Source organism: Pleurodeles waltl, chromosome 8 (assembly GCF_031143425.1).
Source record: "Pleurodeles waltl isolate 20211129_DDA chromosome 8, aPleWal1.hap1.20221129, whole genome shotgun sequence".
Classification (NCBI taxonomy): domain Eukaryota; kingdom Metazoa; phylum Chordata; class Amphibia; order Caudata; family Salamandridae; genus Pleurodeles; species Pleurodeles waltl.
In genome coordinates, this window is record NC_090447.1 from 144,856,623 (window position 1) to 144,880,244 (window position 23,622).

Below are 23,622 nucleotides of genomic sequence, written 5' to 3' on the forward strand. Positions count from 1 at the left end.
GGAACTTTGAATAATCACAATAGCATATATACTTTTCAAATAAAACACATATAGCTATTTTAAAACTAGACACTTAATGCAATGTTCACAGTTCCTAGGGGAGGTAAGTAATTGTTAGTTCTTGCAGGTAAGTAAACCACCTACGGGGTTCAAGTTTGGGTCCAAGGTAGCCCTCCGTTGGGGGTTCAGAGCAACCCCAAAGTTACCACACCAACAGCTCAGGGCCGGTCAGGTGCAGAGTTCAAAGTGGTGCCCAAAACGCATAGGCTTCAATGGAGAAGGGGGTGCCCCGGTTCCAGTCTGCCAGCAGGTAAGTACCCGTGTCTTCGGAGGGCAGACCAGGGGGGTTTTGTAGGGCACCAGGGGGACACAAGTTAGCACAGAAAGTACACCCTCAGCAGCACGGGGGCGGCCGGGTGCAGTGTGCAAACACACGTCGGTTTTGTAATTGAAATCAATGGGAGACCAAAGGGGTCTCTTCAGCGATGCAGGCAAGCAAGGGGGGGGCTCCTCGGGGTAGCCACCACCTGGGCAAGGGAGAGGGCCTCCTGGGGGTCACTCCTGCACTGGAGTTCCGATCCTTCAGGTCCTGGGGGCTGCGGGTGCAGGGTCTTTTCCAGGCATCGGGATCTGGGAGTCAGGCAGTCGCGGTCAGGGGGAGCCTCGGGATTCCCTCTGCAGGCGTTGCTGTGAGGGCTCAGGGGGGACAACTTTGGTTACTCACAGTCTCGGAGTCGCCGGGGAGTCCTCCCTGAAGTGTTGTTTCTCCACCAGTCGAGTCGGGGTCGCCGGGTGCATGGTTGCAAGTCTCACGCTTCTGGCGGGAAACGCTGTTGTCTTTAAGTTGCTCCTTTGGAAACAAAGTTGCAGTCTTGGGTGAACAGGGCCGCTGTTCTCTGGAGTTTCTTGGTCCTTTTAGAGCAGGGCAGTCCTCTGAGGATTCAGAGGTCGCTGGTCCTGGGGAAAGCGTCGCTGGAGCAGTTTTCTTCCGAAGGGGGGAGACAGGCCGGTAGAGCTGGGGCCAAGGCAGTTGGTGTCTCCGTCTTCTCTGCAGGGTTTTTTAGCTCAGCAGTCCTCTTCTTCTTAGGTTGCAGGAATCTGAGTTCCTAGGTTCAGGGGAGCCCTTAAATACTAAATTTAAGGGCGTGTTTAGGTCTGGGGGGGTTAATAGCCAATGGCTACTAGCCCTGAGGGTGGGTACACCCTCTTTGTGCCTCCTCCCAAGGGGAGGGGGTCACATTCCTATCCCTATTGGGGGAATCCTCCATCTGCAAGATGGAGGATTTCTAAAAGTTAGTCACCTCAGCTCAGGACACCTTAGGGGCTGTCCTGAGTGGCCAGTGACTCCTCCTTGTTATTCTCATTATTTCCTCCGGCCTTGCCGCCAAAAGTGGGGCCTTGGCCGGAGGGGGCGGGCAACTCCACTAGCTGGAGTGCCCTGTGGTGCTGGAACAAAGGGGGTGAGGCTCACCGCCAGGTGTTACAGCTCCTGCCTGGGGGAGGTGATAGCATCTCCACCCAGTGCAGGCTTTGTTACTAGCCACAGAGTGACAAAGGCACTCTCCCCATGTGGCCAGAAACATGTCTCGAGTGTGGAAGGCTGCTAAAACCAGTCAGCCTACACGGGTAGTTGGTCAAGGTTTCAGGGGGCACCTCTAAGGTGCCCTCTGGGGTGTATTTTACAATAAAATGTACACTGGCATCAGTGTGCATTTATTGTGCTGAGAAGTTTGATACCAAACTTCCCAGTTTTCAGTGTAGCCATTATGGTGCTGTGGAGTTCGTGTTTGACAGACTCCCAGACCATATACTCTTATGGCTACCCTGCACTTACAATGTCTAAGGTTTTGCTTAGACACTGTAGGGGCACAGTGCTCATGCACTGGTGCCCTCACCTATGGTATAGTGCACCCTGCCTTAGGGCTGTAAGGCCTGCTAGAGGGGTGACTTATCTATACTGCATAGGCAGTGTGAGGTTGGCATGGCACCCTGAGGGGAGTGCCATGTCGACTTACTCGTTTTGTCCTCACCAGCACACACAAGCTGGCAAGCAGTGTGTCTGTGCTGAGTGAGGGGTCCCCAGGGTGGCATAAGATATGCTGCAGCCCTTGGTACCAGGGGTACCAGTTACAAGGGTCTGACCAGGGTGTGCCAATTGTGAAAACAAAAGTACAGGTTAGGGAAAGAACACTGGTGCTGGGGCCTGGTTAGCAGGCCTCAGCACACTTTCAATTCAAAACATAGCATCAGCAAAGGCAAAAAGTCAGGGGGTAACCATGCCAAGGAGGCATTCCTTACACCCTTTGCATGTAATATAATGCAGCCTTCCTTAGGGCTGTAAAGCCTGCTAGAGAGGTGACTTAGATATATTATATGCAGTGATAGGGGACATGGTACACAGACTGTGTGCAAGGTCGTGGTTTCACTTGTGTCTGCACCAAGACACACAGCCTGCAATGGCAGCCTGTCATGTGCTTGGTGTGGGGTCCCTTAGGGTGGCACAATCCATACTGCAGCCCTTAGGAACCTTGTTTCGTACCCAAGGCCGTAGGTACCAGCGGTACCATTTGCTGGGGACTTACAGAGGGTGCTAAAGGGTTTGGCAATGGGGGAAACAACTGTGTAGTTTTTGGGGAAAGAGATATGGCATTGGGGACCGGTTAGCTGGAACCCAGTGCACTTTCACTCGAAATTACATCAGATGGCAGGCAAAAGGTGGGGGTTCACCATGCCAAAAAGGGTACTTTCCTACATTCTGGATTTTCACTGGCTCAACGGTTTTTCATTCATCACGCACATACACTTTGCCCTCCACATTTCTGCCTCTGAACTCAATTGTAGAGTCAGTTACCCTTTAATTTAAAGGGTTTGGCCTGCCCCCGTAGGTGTATTGTGTTATTTCAGGTTTCCTAAACATTACTGTGCTTTGAATTTTTTCTTTAAAACATTTGTTAGAGATTAGAGGGAGGAGTGCACCCGGACCATCAACGTTTGTATCAACATTTAGGATCTTCTTTATATCAAAAATGGTTACGTTGGGTGATTTATCTTCAATCTGACACTAACATGATCCTTTAAATTTTACCCATTTGCGCTTTTCTCACACTCTCCACTTACAGCCTCAGAATTGTGCTCCTCGCAGATTTCCTCAACTCATGCTAAAGAATGTTCAAACTATTTACTAACTAATTTTGAGGATCCCTGCAATAAGAGTAGCTACCCCAGGGAAACCAGTAACATGTCGAAAATGTAGATATAGTTACTCCTAATTCTGTATGTATATACCTACAATTAGAGGCAATATTGATATAAATATAACTACATAATGAAAAAATGTCCTGTGAGCCCAAAATGGTATAATAATGCAAGCCAACCTAAGCTCAGCCTTGTCCATTCATCAGATAGCACATATGTACATACAAATTTATAAAACAGACATGACTCTTATTCTCAGTTATACAAACATGATTCAAATTTATTGCGAGTAACAAAATATAAACCTACAAAATAACACTAAAAAGTACCCACACAGAACAGAGAATAGCAACCAAGGAGAAAATGATATTCCCCCAATACTCAATTAGAAAGAAAACATAAAACAAAAACTGGACTGATCACATCAAACGTCATTCATACCCTTTCAAATGCAAACCCAACCACGCTATTGTTTTCAGTAGTAAACATAGCACATGAAATATACACAAAAAGTAGCATAACAAAGGTGTAGGAAGTTGGCTCTGTATGTGCTATTTCAAAGTAAGGAATAGCATGCACAGAGTCCAAGGGTTCCCCTTAGAGGTAAAATAGTGGTAAAAATAGATAATACTAATGCTCTATTTTGTGGTAGTGTGGTCGAGCAGTAGGCTTATCCAAGGAGTAGTGTTAAGCATTTGTTGTACATACACATAGACAATAAATGAGGTACACACACTCAGAGACAAATCCAGCCAATAGGTTTTGTATAGAAAAATATATTTTCTTAGTTTATTTTAAGAACCACAGGTTCAAACTTAACATGTAATATCTTGTTTGAAAGGTATTGCAGGTAAGTACATTAGGAACTTTGAATCATTTCAATTGCATGTATACCTTTCAAGTTATTCACAAATAGCTATTTCAAAAGTGGACACAGTGCAATTTTCACAGTTCCTGGGGGAGGTAAGTTTTTGTTAGTTTTACCAGGTAAGTAAGACACTTACAGGGTTCAGTTCTTGGTCCAAGGTAGCCCACCGTTGGGGGTTCAGAGCAACCCCAAAGTTACCACACCAGCAGCTCAGGGCCGGTCAGGTGCAGAGTTCAAAGTGGTGCCCAAAACGCATAGGCTTCAATGGAGAGAAGGGGGTGCCCCGGTTCCAGTCTGCCAGCAGGTAGGTACCCGCGTCTTCGGAGGGCAGACCAGGGTGGTTTTGTAGGGCACCGGGGGGGACACAAGCCCACACAGAAATCTCACCCTCAGCGGCGCGGGGGCGGCCGGGTGCAGTGTTAGAACAAGCGTCGGGTTCGCAATGGAAGTCAATGAGAGATCAAGGGATCTCTTCAGCGCTGCAGGCAGGCAAGGGGGGGCTTCCTCGGGGAAACCTCCACTTGGGCAAGGGAGAGGGACTCCTGGGGGTCACTTCTGCAGTGAAAGTCCGGTCCTTCAGGTCCTGGGGGCTGCGGGTGCAGGGTCTTTTCCAGGCGTCGGGACTTAGGTTTCAGAGAGTCGCGGTCAGGGGAAGCCTCGGGATTCCCTCTGCAGGCGGCGCTGTGGGGGCTCAGGGGGGACAGGTTTTGGTACTCACAGTCGTAGAGTAGTCCGGGGGTCCTCCCTGAGGTGTTGGTTCTCCACCAGCCGAGTCGGGGTCGCCGGGTGCAGTGTTGCAAGTCTCACGCTTCTTGCGGGGAGATTGCAGGGGTCTTTAAAGCTGCTCCTTTGGATAAAGTTGCAGTCTTTTTGGAGCAGGTCCGCTGTCCTCGGGAGTTTCTTGTCGTCGTCGAAGCAGGGCAGTCCTCAGAGGATTCAGAGGTCGCTGGTCCCTTTGGAAGGCGTCGCTGGAGCAGAGTTCTTTGGAAGGCAGGAGACAGGCCGGTGAGTTTCTGGAGCCAAGGCAGTTGTTGTCTTCTGGTCTTCCTCTGCAGGGGTTTTCAGCTAGGCCGTCCTTCTTCTTGTTGTTGCAGGAATCTAATTTTCTAGGGTTCAGGGTAGCCCTTAAATACTAAATTTAAGGGCGTGTTTAGGTCTGGGGGGTTAGTAGCCAATGGCTACTAGCCCTGAGGGTGGGTACACCCTCTTTGTGCCTCCTCCCAAGGGGAGGGGGTCACAATCCTAACCCTATTGGGGGAATCCTCCATCTGCAAGATGGAGGATTTCTAAAAGTTGGAGTCACCTCAGCTCAGGACACCTTAGGGGCTGTCCTGACTGGCCAGTGACTCCTCCTTGTTGCTTTCTTTGTTCCCTCCAGCCTTGCCGCCAAAAGTGGGGGCCGTGGCCGGAGGGGGCGGGCAACTCCACTAAGCTGGAGTGCCCTGCTGGGCTGTGACAAAGGGGTGAGCCTTTGAGGCTCACCGCCAGGTGTTACAGCTCCTGCCTGGGGGAGGTGTTAGCATCTCCACCCAGTGCAGGCTTTGTTACTGGCCTCAGAGTGACAAAGGCACTCTCCCCATGGGGCCAGCAACATGTCTCTAGTGTGGCAGGCTGCTGGAACTAGTCAGCCTACACAGACAGTCGGTTAAGTTTCAGGGGGTACCTCTAAGGTGCCCTCTGGGGTGTATTTTGCAATAAAATGTACACTGGCATCAGTGTGCATTTATTGTGCTGAGAAGTTTGATACCAAACTTCCCAGTTTTCAGTGTAGCCATTATGGTGCTGTGGAGTTCGTGTTTGACAAACTCCCAGACCATATACTCTTATGGCTACCCTGCACTTACAATGTCTAAGGTTTTGTTTAGACACTGTAGGGGTACCATGCTCATGCACTGGTACCCTCACCTATGGTATAGTGCACCCTGCCTTAGGGCTGTAAGGCCTGCTAGAGGGGTGACTGACCTATACTTGCATAGGCAGTGAGAGGCTGGCATGGCACCCTGAGGGGAGTGCCATGTCGACTTACTCGTTTTGTTCTCACTAGCACACACAAGCTGGCAAGCAGTGTGTCTGTGCTGAGTGAGAGGTCTCCAGGGTGGCATAAGACATGCTGCAGCCCTTAGAGACCTTCCTTGGCATCAGGGCCCTTGGTACTAGAAGTACCAGTTACAAGGGACTTATCTGGATGCCAGGGTCTGCCAATTGTGGAATCAAAAGTACAGGTTAGGGAAAGAACACTGGTGCTGGGGCCTGGTTAGCAGGCCTCAGGACACTTTCAATTCAAAACATAGCATCAGCAAAGGCAAAAAGTCAGGGGGCAACCATGCCAAGGAGGCATTTCCTTACACAACCCCGCCCCCCCCCAAACGAAAGAGGATGAGACTAACCTTTCCCAAGAGAGTCTTCATTTTCTAAGTGGAAGAACCTGGAAAGGTCATCTGCATTGGCATGGGCAGTCCCAGGTCTGTGTTCCACTATAAAGTCCATTCCCTGTAGGGAGATGGACCACCTCAACAGTTTAGGATTTTCACCTTTCATTTGCATCAGCCATTTGAGAGGTCTGTGGTCAGTTTGAACTAGGAAGTGAGTCCCAAAGAGGTATGGTCTCAGCTTCTTCAGGGACCAAACCACAGCAAAAGCCTCCCTCTCAATGGCACTCCAACGCTGCTCCCTGGGGAGTAACCTCCTGCTAATGAAAGCAACAGGCTGGTCAAGGCCTTCATCATTTGTTTGGGACAAAACTGCCCCTATCCCATGTTCAGAGGCATCTGTCTGCACAATGAACTGCTTAGAATAATCTGGAGCTTTTAGAACTGGTGCTGAGCACATTGCTTGTTTCAGGGTGTCAAAGGCCTGTTGGCATTCCACAGTCCAGTTCACTTTCTTGGGCATTTTCTTGGAGGTGAGTTCAGTGAGGGCTGTCACAATGGATCCATATCCCTTCACAAACCTCCTGTAATACCCAGTCAAGCCAAGGAATGCCCTGACTTGAGTCTGGGTTTTTGGAGCTACCCTGTCCAGAATAGTCTGGATCTTGGGTTGGAGTGGCTGAATTTGGCCTCCACCTACAAGGTGGCCCAAGTAAACCACAGTTCCCTGCCCTATCTGGCATTTGGATGCCTTGATAGAGAGGCCTGCAGATTGCAGAGCCTTCAAAACCTTCTTCAGGTGGACCAGGTGATCCTGCCAGGTGGAGCTAAAGACAGCAATATCATCAAGATAAGCTGTGCTAAAGGACTCCAAACCAGCAAGGACTTGATTCACCAACCTTTGGAAGGTGGCAGGGGCATTCTTTAAACCAAAGGGCATAACAGTAAACTGATAATGCCCATCAGGTGTGGAGAATGCTGTTTTCTCTTTTGCTCCAGGTGCCATTTTTATTTGCCAGTACCCTGCTGTCAAGTCAAAGGTACTTAAGAATTTGGCAGCACCTCATTTGTCTATGAGCTCATCAGCTCTAGGAATTGGATGGGCGTCTGTCTTGGTGACAGAATTGAGCCCTCTGTAGTCCACACAAAACCTCATCTCTTTCTTTCCATCTTTGGTGTGAGGTTTGGGGACTAAGACCACTGGGCTAGCCCAGGGGCTGTCAGAGCGCTCAATTACTCCCAATTCCAGCATCTTGTGGACTTCCACCTTGATGCTTTCCTTAACATGGTCAGACTGTCTAAAAATTTTGTTTTTGACAGGCATGCTGTCTCCTGTGTCCACATCATGGGTACACAGGTGTGTCTGACCAGGGGTTAGGGAGAAGAGTTCAGGAAACTGTTGTAGGACTCTCCTACAATCAGCTTGCTGTTGGCCAGAGAGGGTGTCTGAGTAGATCACTCCATCTACTGAGCCATCTTTTGGGTCTGATGACAGAAGATCAGGGAGAGGTTCACTCTCTGCCTCCTGATCCTCATCTGTTACCATCAACAGATTTACATCAGCCCTGTCATGGAAGAGCTTAAGGCGGTTCACATGGATCACCCTCTTGGGGCTCCTGCTTGTGCCCAGGTCCACCAGGTAGGTGACCTGACTCTTCCTTTCTAGCACTGGGTAAGGGCCACTCCATTTGTCCTGAAGTGCCCTGGGAGCCACAGGCTCCAGAACCCAGACTTTCTGCCCTGGTTGGAACTCAACCATTGCAGCCTTTTGGTCATACCAAAACTTCTGGAGCTGTTGGCTGGCCTCAAGGTTTTTGCTTGCCTTTTCCATGTACTCTGCCATTCTAGAGCGAAGGCCAAGTACATAGTCCACTATGTCTTGTTTAGGCTCATGAAGAGGTCTCTCCCAGCCTTCTTTAACAAGAGCAAGTGGTCCCCTTACAGGGTGACCAAACAGAAGTTCAAAGGGTGAGAATCCTACTCCCTTCTGTGGCACCTCTCTGTAAGCGAAAAGCAGACATGGCAAGAGGACATCCCATCTCCTTTTGAGTTTTTCTGGGAGCCCCATGATCATGCCTTTTAATGTCTTGTTGAATCTCTCAACTAAGCCATTAGTTTGTGGATGGTATGGTGTAGTGAATTTGTAAGTCACCCCACACTCATTCCACATGTGTTTTAGGTATGCTGACATGAAGTTGGTACCTCTGTCAGACACCACCTCCTTAGGGAAACCCACTCTGGTAAAGATACCAATGAGGGCCTTGGCTACTGCAGGGGCAGTAGTCGACCTAAGGGGAATAGCTTCAGGATACCTAGTAGCATGATCCACTACTACTAGGATGTACATATTTCCTGAGGCTGTGGGAGGTTCTAGTGGACCAACTATGTCCATACCCACTCTTTCAAAGGGGACCCCCACCACTGGAAGTGGAATGAGGGGGGCCTTTGGGTGCCCACCTGTCTTACCACTGGCTTGACAGGTGGGGCAGGAGAGGCAAAACTCCTTAACCTTGTGGGACATATTGGGCCAGTAGAAGTGGTTGACTAACCTCTCCCACGTCTTGGTTTGTCCCAAATGCCCAGCAAGGGGAATATCATGGGCTAAGGTCAGAATAAACTCTCTGAACGACTGAGGCACTACCACTCTCCTAGTGGCACCAGGTTTGGGGTCTCTGGCCTCAGTGTACAGGAGTCCATCTTCCCAATAGACCCTATGTGTTCCATTTTTCTTGCCCTTGGACTCTTCAGCAGCTTGCTGCCTAAGGCCTTCAAGAGAGGGACAGGTTTCTTGTCCCTTACACAGCTCCTCCCTTGAGGGTCCCCCTGGGCCTAAGAGCTCAACCTGATAAGGTTCAAGCTCCAAAGGCTCAGTTCCCTCAGAGGGCAGAACTTCTTCCTGAGAAGAGAGGTTCCCTTTTTCTGACTGTGTTGCAGTTGGTTTCCCAACTGACTTTCCTTTTCTCTTGGTAGGCTGGGCCATTTTTCCAGACTCAAGCTCTACTTTTTCACCCTGTGCCTTGCATTGTGCTCTTGTTTTTACACACACCAGTTCAGGGATACCCAGCATGGCTGCATGGGTTTTTAGTTCTACCTCAGCCCATGCTGAGGACTCCAGGTCATTTCCAAGCAGACAGTCTACTGGGATGTTTGAGGAGACCACCACCTGTTTCAGGCCATTGACCCCTCCCCATTCTAAAGTTACCATTGCCATGGGATGTGCTTTAGTCTGATTGTCAGCGTTGGTGACTGTATAGGTTTTTCCAGTCAGGTATTGGCCAGGGGAAACCAGTTTCTCTGTCACCATGGTGACACTGGCACCTGTATCCCTCAGGCCCTCTACACTTGTCCCATTAATAAAGAGCTGCTGCCTGTATTTTTGCATGTTAGGCGGCCAGGCAGCTAGTGTGGCTAAATCCACCCCACCCTCAGAGACTAGAGTAGCTTCAGTGTGGACCCTGATTTGCTCTGGGCACACTGTTGATCCCACTTGGAGACTAGCCATTCCAGTGTTACCTGGATTGGAGTTTGGAGTGGAACTTTTCTTGGGACAGGCCTTGTCTCCAGTTTGGTGTCCAGACTGACTACAGTTTCGACACCAGGCCTTTTTGGGATCAAAGTTTTTACCCTTGTACCCAGGATTGTTTTGTGAAGAGGCTCTGGGCCCACCCTCCTGTGCAGGTTTTTGGGGGCCTGTAGAAGACTCTTTACTATTTTTATTTTTGGCTGTCTCACCACCTTTCCCCTAGGGAGGTTTTGTGACCCCTTTCTTTTGGTCACCCCCTGTGGAAGTTTTGGACACCCTTGTCTTGACCCAATGGTCCGCCTTCTTTCCCAATTCTTGGGGAGAAATTGGTCCTAGGTCTACCAGATGCTGATGCAGTTTATCATTGAAACAATTACTTAACAGGTGTTCTTTCACAAATAAATTGTACAGCCCATCATAATTACTTACACCACTGCCTTGAATCCAACCATCTAGTGTTTTTACTGAGTAGTCTACAAAGTCAACCCAGGTCTGGCTCGAGGTTTTTTGAGCCCCCCTGAATCTAATCCTATACTCCTCAGTGGAGAATCCAAAGCCCTCAATCAGGGTACCCTTCATGAGGTCATAAGATTCTGCATCTTTTCCAGAGAGTGTGAGGAGTCTATCCCTACACTTTCCTGTGAACATTTCCCAAAGGAGAGCACCCCAGTGAGATTTGTTCACTTTTCTGGTTACACAAGCCCTCTCAAAAGCTGTGAACCATTTGGTGATGTCATCACCATCTTCATATTTAGTTACAATCCCTTTAGGGATTTTCAACATGTCAGGAGAATCTCTGACCCTATTTATGTTGCTGCCACCATTGATGGGTCCTAGGCCCATCTCTTGTCTTTCCCTCTCTATGGCTAGGATCTGTCTTTCCAAAGCCAATCTTTTGGCCATCCTGGCTAACTGGATGTCCTCTTCACTGGAGTTATCCTCAGTGATTTCAGAGTTGTTGGTCCCTCCTGTGAGGGAACCAGCATCTCTGACTATTATTTGTGGAGTCAGGGCTTGAGAAGCCCTGCTCTCCCTAAGTAGGTCTGGAGGGGGGGAATTTCCCTCCAAGTCACTATCTTCATCCTCTGAGTTGCCATCCTCAGAGGGGTTGGCCTTTTCAAACTCTGCCAAAAGCTCCTGGAGCTGTACTTTGGTAGGTTTGGGGCCCATTGCTATTTTCTTTAGTTTACAGAGTGACCTTAGCTCTCTCATCTGTAGATGGAGGTAAGGTGTGGTGTCGAGTTCCACCACAGTCACATCTGTGCTAGACATTTTGCTTCTAAAAGTTGGAATACTTTTTAAGAATCTAAAACTGGTTCTAGAATCTAATTCAAACTTTTACAAACTTTTAAACTCTAAAAGAAATGCTAAACAGGATCTAACACAAGGCCCTAGCAGGTCTTTTAAGAATTTAGAAAACTTTTCAAATTGCAAAAATCAATTTCTAATGACAATTTTGGAATTTGTCGTGTGATCAGGTATTGGCTGAGTAGTCCAGCAAATGCAAAGTCTTGTACCCCACCGCTGATCCACCAATGTAGGAAGTTGGCTCTGTATGTGCTATTTCAAAGTAAGGAATAGCATGCACAGAGTCCAAGGGTTCCTCTTAGAGGTAAAATAGTGGTAAAAATAGATAATACTAATGCTCTATTTTGTGGTAGTGTGGTCGAGCAGTAGGCTTATCCAAGGAGTAGTGTTAAGCATTTGTTGTACATACACATAGACAATAAATGAGGTACACACACTCAGAGACAAATCCAGCCAATAGGTTTTGTATAGAAAAATATCTTTTCTTAGTTTATTTTAAGAACCACAGGTTCAAATTTAACATGTAATATCTTGTTTGAAAGGTATTGCAGGTAAGTACATTAGGAACTTTGAATCATTTCAATTGCATGTATACCTTTCAAGTTATTCACAAATAGCTATTTTAAAAGTGGACACAGTGCAATTTTCACAGTTCCTGGGGGAGGTAAGTTTTTGTTAGTTTTACCAGGTAAGTAAGACACTTACAGGGTTCAGTTCTTGGTCCAAGGTAGCCCACCGTTGGGGGTTCAGAGCAACCCCAAAGTTACCACACCAGCAGCTCAGGGCCGGTCAGGTGCAGAGTTCAAAGTGGTGCCCAAAACGCATAGGCTTCAATGGAGAGAAGGGGGTGCCCCGGTTCCAGTCTGCCAGCAGGTAGGTACCCGCGTCTTCGGAGGGCAGACCAGGGGGGTTTTGTAGGGCACCGGGGGGGACACAAGCCCACACAGAAATCTCACCCTCAGCGGCGCGGGGGCGGCCGGGTGCAGTGTTAGAACAAGCGTCGGGTTCGCAATGGAAGTCAATGAGAGATCAAGGGATCTCTTCAGCGCTGCAGGCAGGCAAGGGGGGGCTTCCTCGGGGAAACCTCCACTTGGGCAAGGGAGAGGGACTCCTGGGGGTCACTTCTGCAGTGAAAGTCCGGTCCTTCAGGTCCTGGGGGCTGCGGGTGCAGGGTCTTTTCCAGGCGTCGGGACTTAGGTTTCAGAGAGTCGCGGTCAGGGGAAGCCTCGGGATTCCCTCTGCAGGCGGCGCTGTGGGGGCTCAGGGGGGACAGGTTTTGGTACTCACAGTCGTAGAGTAGTCCGGGGGTCCTCCCTGAGGTGTTGGTTCTCCACCAGCCGAGTCGGGGTCGCCGGGTGCAGTGTTGCAAGTCTCACGCTTCTTGCGGGGAGATTGCAGGGGTCTTTAAAGCTGCTCCTTTGGATAAAGTTGCAGTCTTTTTGGAGCAGGTCCGCTGTCCTCGGGAGTTTCTTGTCGTCGTCGAAGCAGGGCAGTCCTCAGAGGATTCAGAGGTCGCTGGTCCCTTTGGAAGGCGTCGCTGGAGCAGAGTTCTTTGGAAGGCAGGAGACAGGCCGGTGAGTTTCTGGAGCCAAGGCAGTTGTTGTCTTCTGGTCTTCCTCTGCAGGGGTTTTCAGCTAGGCAGTCCTTCTTCTTGTTGTTGCAGGAATCTAATTTTCTAGGGTTCAGGGTAGCCCTTAAATACTAAATTTAAGGGCGTGTTTAGGTCTGGGGGGTTAGTAGCCAATGGCTACTAGCCCTGAGGGTGGGTACACCCTCTTTGTGCCTCCTCCCAAGGGGAGGGGGTCACAATCCTAACCCTATTGGAGGAATCCTCCATCTGCAAGATGGAGGATTTCTAAAAGTTGGAGTCACCTCACCTCAGCTCAGGACACCTTAGGGGCTGTCCTGACTGGCCAGTGACTCCTCCTTGTTGCTTTCTTTGTTCCCTCCAGCCTTGCCGCCAAAAGTGGGGGCCGTGGCCGGAGGGGGCGGGCAACTCCACTAAGCTGGAGTGCCCTGCTGGGCTGTGACAAAGGGGTGAGCCTTTGAGGCTCACCGCCAGGTGTTACAGCTCCTGCCTGGGGGAGGTGTTAGCATCTCCACCCAGTGCAGGCTTTGTTACTGGCCTCAGAGTGACAAAGGCACTCTCCCCATGGGGCCAGCAACATGTCTCTAGTGTGGCAGGCTGCTGGAACTAGTCAGCCTACACAGACAGTCGGTTAAGTTTCAGGGGGCACCTCTAAGGTGCCCTCTGGGGTGTATTTTGCAATAAAATGTACACTGTCATCAGTGTGCATTTATTGTGCTGAGAAGTTTGATACCAAACTTCCCAGTTTTCAGTGTAGCCATTATGGTGCTGTGGAGTTCGTGTTTGACAAACTCCCAGACCATATACTCTTATGGCTACCCTGCACTTACAATGTCTAAGGTTTTGTTTAGACACTGTAGGGGTACCATGCTCATGCACTGGTACCCTCACCTATGGTATAGTGCACCCTGCCTTAGGGCTGTAAGGCCTGCTAGAGGGGTGACTGACCTATACTTGCATAGGCAGTGAGAGGCTGGCATGGCACCCTGAGGGGAGTGCCATGTCGACTTACTCGTTTTGTTCTCACTAGCACACACAAGCTGGCAAGCAGTGTGTCTGTGCTGAGCGAGAGGTCTCCAGGGTGGCATAAGACATGCTGCAGCCCTTAGAGACATGCTGCAGCCCTTAGAGACCTTCCTTGGCATCAGGGCCCTTGGTACTAGAAGTACCAGTTACAAGGGACTTATCTGGATGCCAGGGTCTGCCAATTGTGGAATCAAAAGTAAAGGTTAGGGAAAGAACACTGGTGCTGGGGCCTGGTTAGCAGGCCTCAGCACACTTTCAATTCAAAACGTAGCATCAGCAAAGGCAAAAAGTCAGGGGGCAACCATGCCAAGGAGGCATTTCCTTACAAAAGGTAAGTAACCAGATTCTTCAAAGTTTAATGATAATACAAAAAATTACATATACATAGATAACAGGATAAAAAATTTCCAGAGCAAAATCTCCAGCTTGAGTATCAAGTGGAGAGACAATGGAAAACAATGCCTACGCGTGTTTTGGTGTTTACTGGTATTAGTAGACCACCTTCATCAGGGCAGTTAGAACTTCACAGTGGATAAAGTAGGCGAACATTGTAGGGATAACCATGTTGAATGGATACAGTAGATTCTTATGAGTCGATTTCCTACATCCCCTTTCTATGTGGGCAGAGCCACATCTTATAGGTCAGTCTCCTAAGTACTCTCAAGGTCATGTACATTTCAAGGTACATATGGGAACCTCTAGGGTGGATGCAGACTTGGAATCTATTAGAGTACCGACCGCTGCAAGGTCCCATTCATCTTCTTGCGTCCTCGCTACGCGTTACTCTAACAGATTCATGACATTTATTGTGGTTCACCATAATGTGTGTGGCAAGGTCAGGCGCATACACCTGAGGATCTAGAACATTGGAAAACTTGTCAATAACCCTCCCAATATTGGAGCTTTTTGATATTTTGTGCTACCTCTCCAAGTCTGCATCCACCACTGCAGAAGGATTAAACCTCCTAAGATGTGCCACCAGGGTAGGTCAACACGTTTCAGGCTATAACCCTCGAATGAGATGTTGCAGCATTTGTCAGGACCTAAATTGGTAGTGCCTCTGCTCTAAAATTGTGCTCAAAACGATATGTAATGTGTGAAATAATAATACAAACCCGTTCAGTGGTCCTCTGGGAATCCAAGGGAGGGATCCACTGGCAGTCACCTGCAAGAAATTATATATAAATACATATGTATAGATGAACAGCCAGGATATAATTTATAGACAGGCCAGTGGTCTATGCCAGCCACGCGTCGCCAATCACAATGGAGTGTAGCACATCTATCTTTAACTATCATTAAGAAAACCACCTGTTACCACAGTGAAGTGCAATCCTACCGGAACAGGTAAATGCTAAGATAGGCTCATATAAAGTGAGACTAAGAGTAAGGCTTACCCCCAATCCTCGGGCGTAGTTCCTCAACTCAGGCCCCAGTGTCGAGCTCAGGGTAATCTCTATACCACATATTGTTGTACGAGAGAGTAAAAGAAACAAGAAAACATAAGGTTAAAAAAACTCAACTCAAGATATTTCAGACTCAATAAAAATAGATAGTTGCCACAGAGATAGCACGCTCTATCATAAGTAGACATGATGTAAAAGTATGTAAGTATCGGAATGGGTACGTGCCGTCTCCTTGTTCACTACAAGGCTGCGGCTGAAACGCGTTGGGAGGAAGAATCTGTGTGATAGTAAAACTTTTCTACATTCGTCTGGAAGTGTCTTGACCTTTCTTGTGGTTACAAGAATATGTTTTGATATATATATATATACATATATATATATATATATATATATATATATATCTATATATATATATATCATATATATATATATATATATATCCAAGAAAGAAGTGACTCAAACAGATGATCTCATTAAAGAACAAAAATATATTTCTACTACAACGTTTCAGCTTCCGCCTTCCTCAGGTAGTACAAGATGGTTTGCTCAGTGGCTGCACAGCTGACACTGGTGGATTTTCAAAAAGCATCATGAGTGAAGATTCCAATTGGAATGTGGAATCAATGCAGTCCTGAGAACTCTTCAGATATGCAGAAATCAAGTGGTATTGTCAGTGATGTTCAGTCCATCTGGATGCAGAGATTTTAAACGGTACATCCAGAAATTTTCTCTGATGTCCAGTAGTTCTTCCTTTAAAACATGCTCCACAGGGAAAATCTTCAAATCTGATAGTAAATGGTCCACAAGGACCATTACAAGGACATTTTATTTTCAGAATAAAATAGAACTTTATGTAGCAGATTGATTTATGCAGTAAATATTTTATATATATATATATATATATTTCTTTTTTTCAGACTATCATAGAACTTCATGTAGCAGATTGATTTTTGGGGTAAATTAGATAATTTACTACAAAAATCGATCTTCGACAAAAAGTTCTCTGTTAGTCTGAAAAATGAATTTGATTGGGAGCTCATGACTTTTACACTTGTACTGCTTGTTACCAATTGCTCAACAAGTCTTCCACCCTCTTTCATCCTAGTAAGAAATCTCACATTTGTAATGAAGTCCCTTTTTGCTTGCCTAAAATCAGCCACTCTCCCATAAAGCTGTATTTTATAAAATATTTCTTGTGCTTGTCCATCCACTATCCCGTACTTTACTTTGTTTCCCTTGGCTTACTCCCAATCCCATTGTGGCTGTTGGTCTTATACTCCTGGTTGTATGATGTTAAAATGCATGTATTTACCACGCATCCTTTACCACGCAATGCCTTTACGATGCAAAGCTTTTATCAACCATGCCTTTACAGTGAAAGGTATGTGCAGGAAAGTAGCCTCTTTGTAGCTTGGTTGCCCCCCACTTTTTGCCTGTTTGTCAGTGTGTTTGACTGTGTTCACTGGCATCCTGCTAACCGGGACCCCAGTGACTGAGCTCTCTCCTCTAAACTTGGTTGTTAGTACCTTTGTTTCCCCACAATTGGCATACATGCCCCCATGTAAGTCTCTAGTATATGGTACCTAGGTACCCAGGGCATTGGGGTTCCAGGGGATACCTATGGGCTGTAGCAGGTATTCTGCAGCCCAAAAGGAGCCCATGCAAAGGGTTGTGTAGGCCTGCCATTGCAGCCTGCGTGAATCTGGTGCATGCACCAGTTTTCACTACAGGTCACCTACATAAGTCACCCCTATGGTAGGCCCTCTCTGCCCAGTGGGAAGGGTGTAGGTACCTGTGTGTGTGAGGGCACCCCTGCACTAGCAGAGGCACCCCCACAATCTCCAGATCAATTTTTCTGGACTTTATGAGTGCGGAGATGCCATTTTACGCGTGTACTGGACATAGGTCACTACCTATGTCCAGCTACATAATGGTAACTCCGAACCTAGGCATGTTTGGTATCAAACATGTCTGAATCATACCCCAATACTGTTGCAAGTATTGGAAGTATGATTCCATGCACTCTGGGGGCTCCTTAGAGGACCCCCAGCATTGCTCCCACCAGTCTGACAGGGTTTTCTGGGCAGCCCAGCTGCTGGCACCCTCAGACAGGTTTCTACCCTCCTGCTGCTTCATCTGATCAAACCCAGGAAGACAGAACAAAGGATTTTCTGTGGGAGAGGGAGGTAATACCCTCTCTCTTTGGAAATAGGTGTGACTGGCTTGGGAGGGGTAGCCTCCCCAAGCCACTGGTTTGCTTTGAAGCGCACATTTGGTACCTTCCATGCATAAACCTGTCCACACTGGTTCAGGGACCCCCAGTCCCTACTGGACAGCAGAAAGGGGAGTGACCACTCCCCTGTCCATCGCCACCCCAGAGCTGGTGCCCAGAGCTCCTTCAGAGGGTCCCTGTGTTCTGCCATCTTGTTTCCAAGGTTGCCAGGGAATTCTGAGAGCATCTGAGTGGCCAGGCCAGGCAGGTGACGTCAGAGCCCCCTCCTGATAGGTGCTTACATGGTTAGGTGAGCAATCCCCCTTTCAGGGCTATTTAGAGTCTCTCTCTTGGGTGGGTCCTCAGGTTTGGCTTGCAAGATTCCAGCAGGGCTCCTCTGCAATCTCCACTTCGACTTCTGGCCACTGGAACCGTGACTGGACCCTCCAGGAACCAACAAACGCTGCTACAATGAAGAAGACTCTTCTGCAACTTTGTTTTCTTGTCTCCTGCCGGTTTTGCAACATTTCTCCGGCCGTGCATCCTCAGAAGACTGCAACTTTTTAGCCTGCACAAGAAGAAGAAGGAATCTCCCTTTGGAGTGAAGGAGTCACTCCCCTGCAACCACAGGCACCTACAATAGGTGACGACCAGGTGCGTGGATCTCCCCTCATCTTGAATTGCGTGGATCCTGCATCACGGGTGGTGGTCCGAAGTAGTCCTCTTGGTCTTCTCTGCTAGCTGTTCAACTTTGGTGGAGGTAAGCCTTTGCCTTCCCACGCAGGACAGTACCCTTGTGCACTTCGTCTCTTGCAGCTGCCAAGGCTTGTTTGCATCTCCTCTAAGGGATCTTCAGGTGACGTGTAGCTCCAGCCCCTAGCACTCCATCCTGCAAAGCACAGCCTCCTGTGTGGTTCTCCTGCAGTGTCGGATCCTCTTCTGTAGTGCTGCGTGGGCTTCATCTGCGACTCCTGTGTCCCCGTCCTGTGGCTGCTGCCTCTGCTCCTGTGGACTTGCTGCAACGCTGAGGGTCCCCTGTGACTCCCCCCTCCTGGGTTGAGTCCTCCTGGGTCCAGCAGCACCACTTTTCCACTAACCGCGAGTTTGCCTTTGCCAAGTCTTGTCGGTGGAATTCCTGCACCGACACCCATCTGCACTCTTCCTTCCAGCGTGGGACATCATCTGCACCCATCAGGAACTCTTCTGCGGCTCTAGGGCTGCAGTGCTGACCTGTTCTTCATCACCGTCGATCAACCCCTGCAACTACAGATGGGTGGGTAGTAACCCCTACTTCTCCTGGACTCCACTGTGACTCTTGGACTTGTTCACCTCTCTCCACAGGTCTTCTTTCTTTAGGAATCCACAGCTGGCTTTCTTTCAGTCTTTTCTGGGTGTCTTCATTTTCTTCTTTTCCTCCTTTTGGGTGGTTTGGTGGAAATCCAGTGATTTCATCCTGCATTCCTGGCTGCTGGGGGGGTACTGTGTTACTTATTTACCTCTCTGGTTTTCTGATACTCCCAGCTCCCCTGTACACATTTTACTTACCTAGGTGGGGGTACTTTATTCGCATTGCATGTTTTTTAGTATATGGTTTGTGCTCCCCCTAGGGTCACTATTGGTTATTGCTATTTGCACTGCTTTCTAACCTTTTCTATGCATATTTTCTGATTGTTAGTGTATATATTTAGTGTATTACTTACCTCCTAATGTTGGATTACCCTTCTAGTATTTTGTGGTGATTTGTTCCAAAAATAAAGTACCTTCTTTTTTTTTGTACAACTGAGTGTTTTCTTTTATGTGTGTAAGTGCTGTGTGACTACATCGGTATTGCATGAGCTTTGCATATCTCCTAGATAAGCCTTGGCTGCTCATCCACAGCTACAGAGCATGGCTTCTAGACACTGCCTACACTTCACTACTAAGGGATACCTGGACCTGGTATAAGGTGTAAGTACCTTAGATACCCACCACACACCAGGCCAGCTTTCTACAGTATGTAATATAGGTTAAACATATATATAAATAATTATAATTTTACATATTAATTGGGAGGGAATACCCTCAACCCCCCCTTATACTCTACCCACACCTAAAAATACCCTTACAACCCTATACTCTTACCCACCCCTATACACCCTCACCATCCTATAATCGTATCCACCCCAATCCCTAAAAACACACCACACTATGCCCCTACCCGCCCATAAAGTCCAAATATAAACTTTCCACCCTATATCCTTACCACCATATACCCCTACCACACCTAAACCCTAAAGATGCTCTCAACAACCGCTACCCTTACCCACTCCTAAACCATAAAAATACCCTTACCACCCTATAACCTTATACATCTCTAGACCCTAAAATCACTCTTACTGCCCAATGCCCCTAAACCCTAAAAATACCCTTATTACCTATATCCTTAACCACTCTAAACCTTAATTTAATATATATATATATATACACACACACACGTACACTGGGTGTGTATACATACATACATACATACATACATACCCTTCCTTGTAAAGGCATGTGTTGTAAGAATATGCGTAGTAAATAGATTGCATGGTAATAATGCCATAATTCTAACTAATATTTGGCTCCCAACAAGTTCCCAGATAAATCAATTTTATCTTCCATTTTATGTTTAAGCCCTTTTGGGGCTTGATAAACCACATCTCTCTTCAGTGGACCCAGATCAATATAGGACTATACCTCCTGCAGTAACTCAGCTGTCACAGGACCCTTGTACATTATATTAAATCTGCTGAAAGCATCAGAATGTACGTGGTTTCTAGTTTGACTTCTTCCTTTTGACTCCTCAGTCAGTATTCCCATCTGTTTTAAAAATTTGCAGGGTTGCATTGGAGTGAAGTTCTTTTTCATTACCATAATCATCATTGATGTCAATCTTGTGGTGGATTTTCTCATACAACCATGTTTTGTTTGGTGTACTCAAAGGGCAGAAAAGACTGCCCACGCCAACAGAGTGTGGTAGCCAGTTGTCCAAAATGCACCTTTCCGAGTACTCCTTCAGACTTGCTCACTTTTTCTAGGTTTCTGTTCGTTGATTGCCTCGCCCTGTCTTACGCCTGATGGTCCAGTATTCGTTTATTTTCTGCAATAGTGCTTTGACTTCTGCTATTTGACTGCCCTATTTCCAGATTTTTAATCTTGACATATTTACGCAATGTTGATCTCAGGGTTCCGATTCCCTTTTCTTCTGAGCTCTGTAAATAATCTTCTGCTTTAACCCCTGGGGTGCGGGTGTAGGCCACTGGCCGACGCCCGCACTACCTCCCTGGTGCGGGTCACGACCAGTGGCCGACACCAGGTAGGGGGTTAATAAATCCTCGGGTGCGTCACACCCGAGGATTTTTATATATATTTTTTTCTCTCCCCGGGAGACACGGAAGCTTATCCGTGTCTCCACCCGCCCCTTTGTGACGCTGACGTCACTTTGTGGATTTCCCCATCGGAGCAGGAAGCGGCCTTGCGGCCGCTTCCTGCTCCAATGGGGAAAACGCCACAAACTGCCTTCCCCACGTTCGGAAAGGCCTCGTAAGAAAGGGGAGGCTCTCCCCTTTCTTACGAGGCCTTCTTGAAAGTGTTTCCTGGCCCCCGATCGCAGCACAGCTGCGATCGGGGGCCAGGAAACACCACTAGACACCAGGGATTTCACTTGGGGGTGGTCGGCCCCCTCGGAAAACTCCCTCCCCCCCGGCATATTTTTTTTTTAAAAGAAAAAAAAAGAAATGGACAGGCGGTCGCCCGTGGGCAGGGCGACCCCCTGTGGGGGCAATATTTTTTGTAGTTGTAGGGTTTCCCTGGGGGGATATAACTATGTAGATAGATAGATATAGATAATATAAATCACTTTTGTCAATACGTGTGTGGTTTCCCTGGGGGCCGCGATCGACCCCCAGGAAAACCAGACCCACACATAAAAGTGATATATATATTTGCCACCAGTTGTCTTGCGGTTGCAGCTTGCGTCTTCAAAGCAATGCACATAATTCAACTGACGCATTTCAACTGTAGCTTTTAGGCAGCAATAAAAAAGTCAAGTAAGTATTGTGATTATGTTTCTGCTACAAAAGGGTCAGACTTGTCTAGTGACAGTTTTAGTGCCATAAAGAAGCGCAGAAGGTTTATATGCCTACTGCAAAGAGCAAATCTGTATTTTATGTAAATAGCTGAGTACATTAGTAGAATCAGCCATTACCTGCGCTATAATACAAATGAAATGTATGTGCGGGGTGGGGGGCGGCTATGGAGAGATGAAGGGCACTTTTGCTGGGTGGTAATGAGGGAATCCGAGGAGGAGGGCGTGGGAGCACCAATAATGATTGTTGGACTGGGCGCAGGAGGTGCTAAAGACTGTGACGAATGGTATGTGACAAGGTGTTTTTTGAGTGTCTTGAAAGAACGTGCTGATTGAGGGAAGAAGCGCAGGTAAGGTGGCCTCTACTGTTGCACGTATCTCACACACACCATTGATTTTGTGACTGTCTACGTAGGCTAGTGTTTTAGAGCAACAGTTTAGCCAATAGCAAAGATGGCATCTTGATGGATGACTGCTGCCGTCACTCGGGTTATAGAGGACAGCTCTGACATAGGATCAGAGACTGAGACATCAGATACTGAGACCGCATCTGAGGGATAGGACAATGGAACAGACTCTGGGAGTGATTTTTCAGTCGGAGGAGTCCCATTCGATAACTCCTCTTCCAGTAAATTATGAGGGAGGTGATGAGGACAGTCCTGCTGTCCCTTCACAAGCAGTCTGTGCAACAGGGTAATAGTGGGTTAGCCCAACCCAGAGAGCAGGTGAATGCGGCGGCAAGCAGAGAGAGAGTGCTCTCTTGGGAGCTCCCCAATTTAGTTCAGCCCCAAATTCCACTGCCCAAATCGTATTGTGGAGACATCAAAATTATCTATCGCAAAACAAACTGGTTTTGTAAGGCAGGCACCTGTGTTTTTGGTCCTGGGTTCCGCGGCCATATAGAGAAACACACTAAACCTAAACATTTCTGGAAACCAGACATTCGGGGGAGTCCACAGAGGTGTGACGTGTGTGGATTCCCCAAAGTTTTCTTACCCAGAATACCCTGTAAAGCTGAAATGTTGAATAAAAACTCTATTTTTCTCACATTTCTGTCGCTCAAACTACAGGAATATGCTGGGATCCACAAAATTCCTACCACCCAGTGATTCCTCACCTGTCCTGATAAAAACACTACCCCACTTGAGTGCCTACACCTAGTGCCTGCGTCAGGAATGGATCACCCCAGGGTCAACAGCTGCCTCATGTAAGGATCAACATTGACCGTTGTGTGATCTATTCCTGTCGCGGGCACCAGGCCTACCCACACAAGTGAGGTACAGTTTTTATCGGGAGACTTGGGGGTACGCTGGGTTGAAGGAAATTTGTGGATCCTCTCAGATTCCAGAACTTGCTGTCACCGAAATGTGAGGAAAAGGTTTTTTTTTTTTTTTTTTGCCACATTTTGAGGTTTGCAAAGGATTATGGGTATCAGAACCTGGTCAGAGCCTCATAAGTCACCCCATCTTGGATTCCCCTAGGTCTCTAGTGTTCAAAAATGCACAGTTTTAGTAGGTTTCCCTATGTGCCAGCTGAGCTAGAGGCCAAGATCTACAGGTAGGCACTCTGCAAAAAACACCTCTGTTTTCTGTCAAAAAATGGGATGTGTCCACATGGTGTTTTGGGGCATTTCCTGTCGTGGGCGCTAGGCCTACCCACACAAGTGAGGTATCAATTTTATCGGGAGACTTGGGGGAAAGCTGGGTGGAAGGAAATTTGTGACTCCTCTCAGGTTCCAGAACTTTCTGTCACCAAAATGTGAGGAAAATGTGTATTTTTAGCCAAATTTTGAGGTTTGCAAATGATTCTGGGTAACAGAACCTGGTCAGAGCCCCACAAGTCACCCCATCTTGGATTCCCCTAGGTGTCTAGTTTTCAAAAATGCCAAGGTTTGCTAGGTTTCCCTAGGTGCCGGCTGAGCTAGAGGCCAAAATCTACAGCTAGGCACTTTGCATAAAACACGTCAGATTTCAATGTAAAAAAGTGATGTGTCCATGTTGCGTTTCCTGTCGTGAGCAT

At 47.7% G+C, this 23,622-nt stretch overlaps 1 protein-coding gene across 1 annotated transcript in view; it reads left to right on the forward strand.

The window, feature by feature from the left end:
• The window catches only part of DDIAS (DNA damage induced apoptosis suppressor), a 169,310-nt gene that overhangs the window by 18,909 nt on the left and 126,779 nt on the right, over positions 1-23,622 (forward strand). The window lies entirely within an intron of this gene.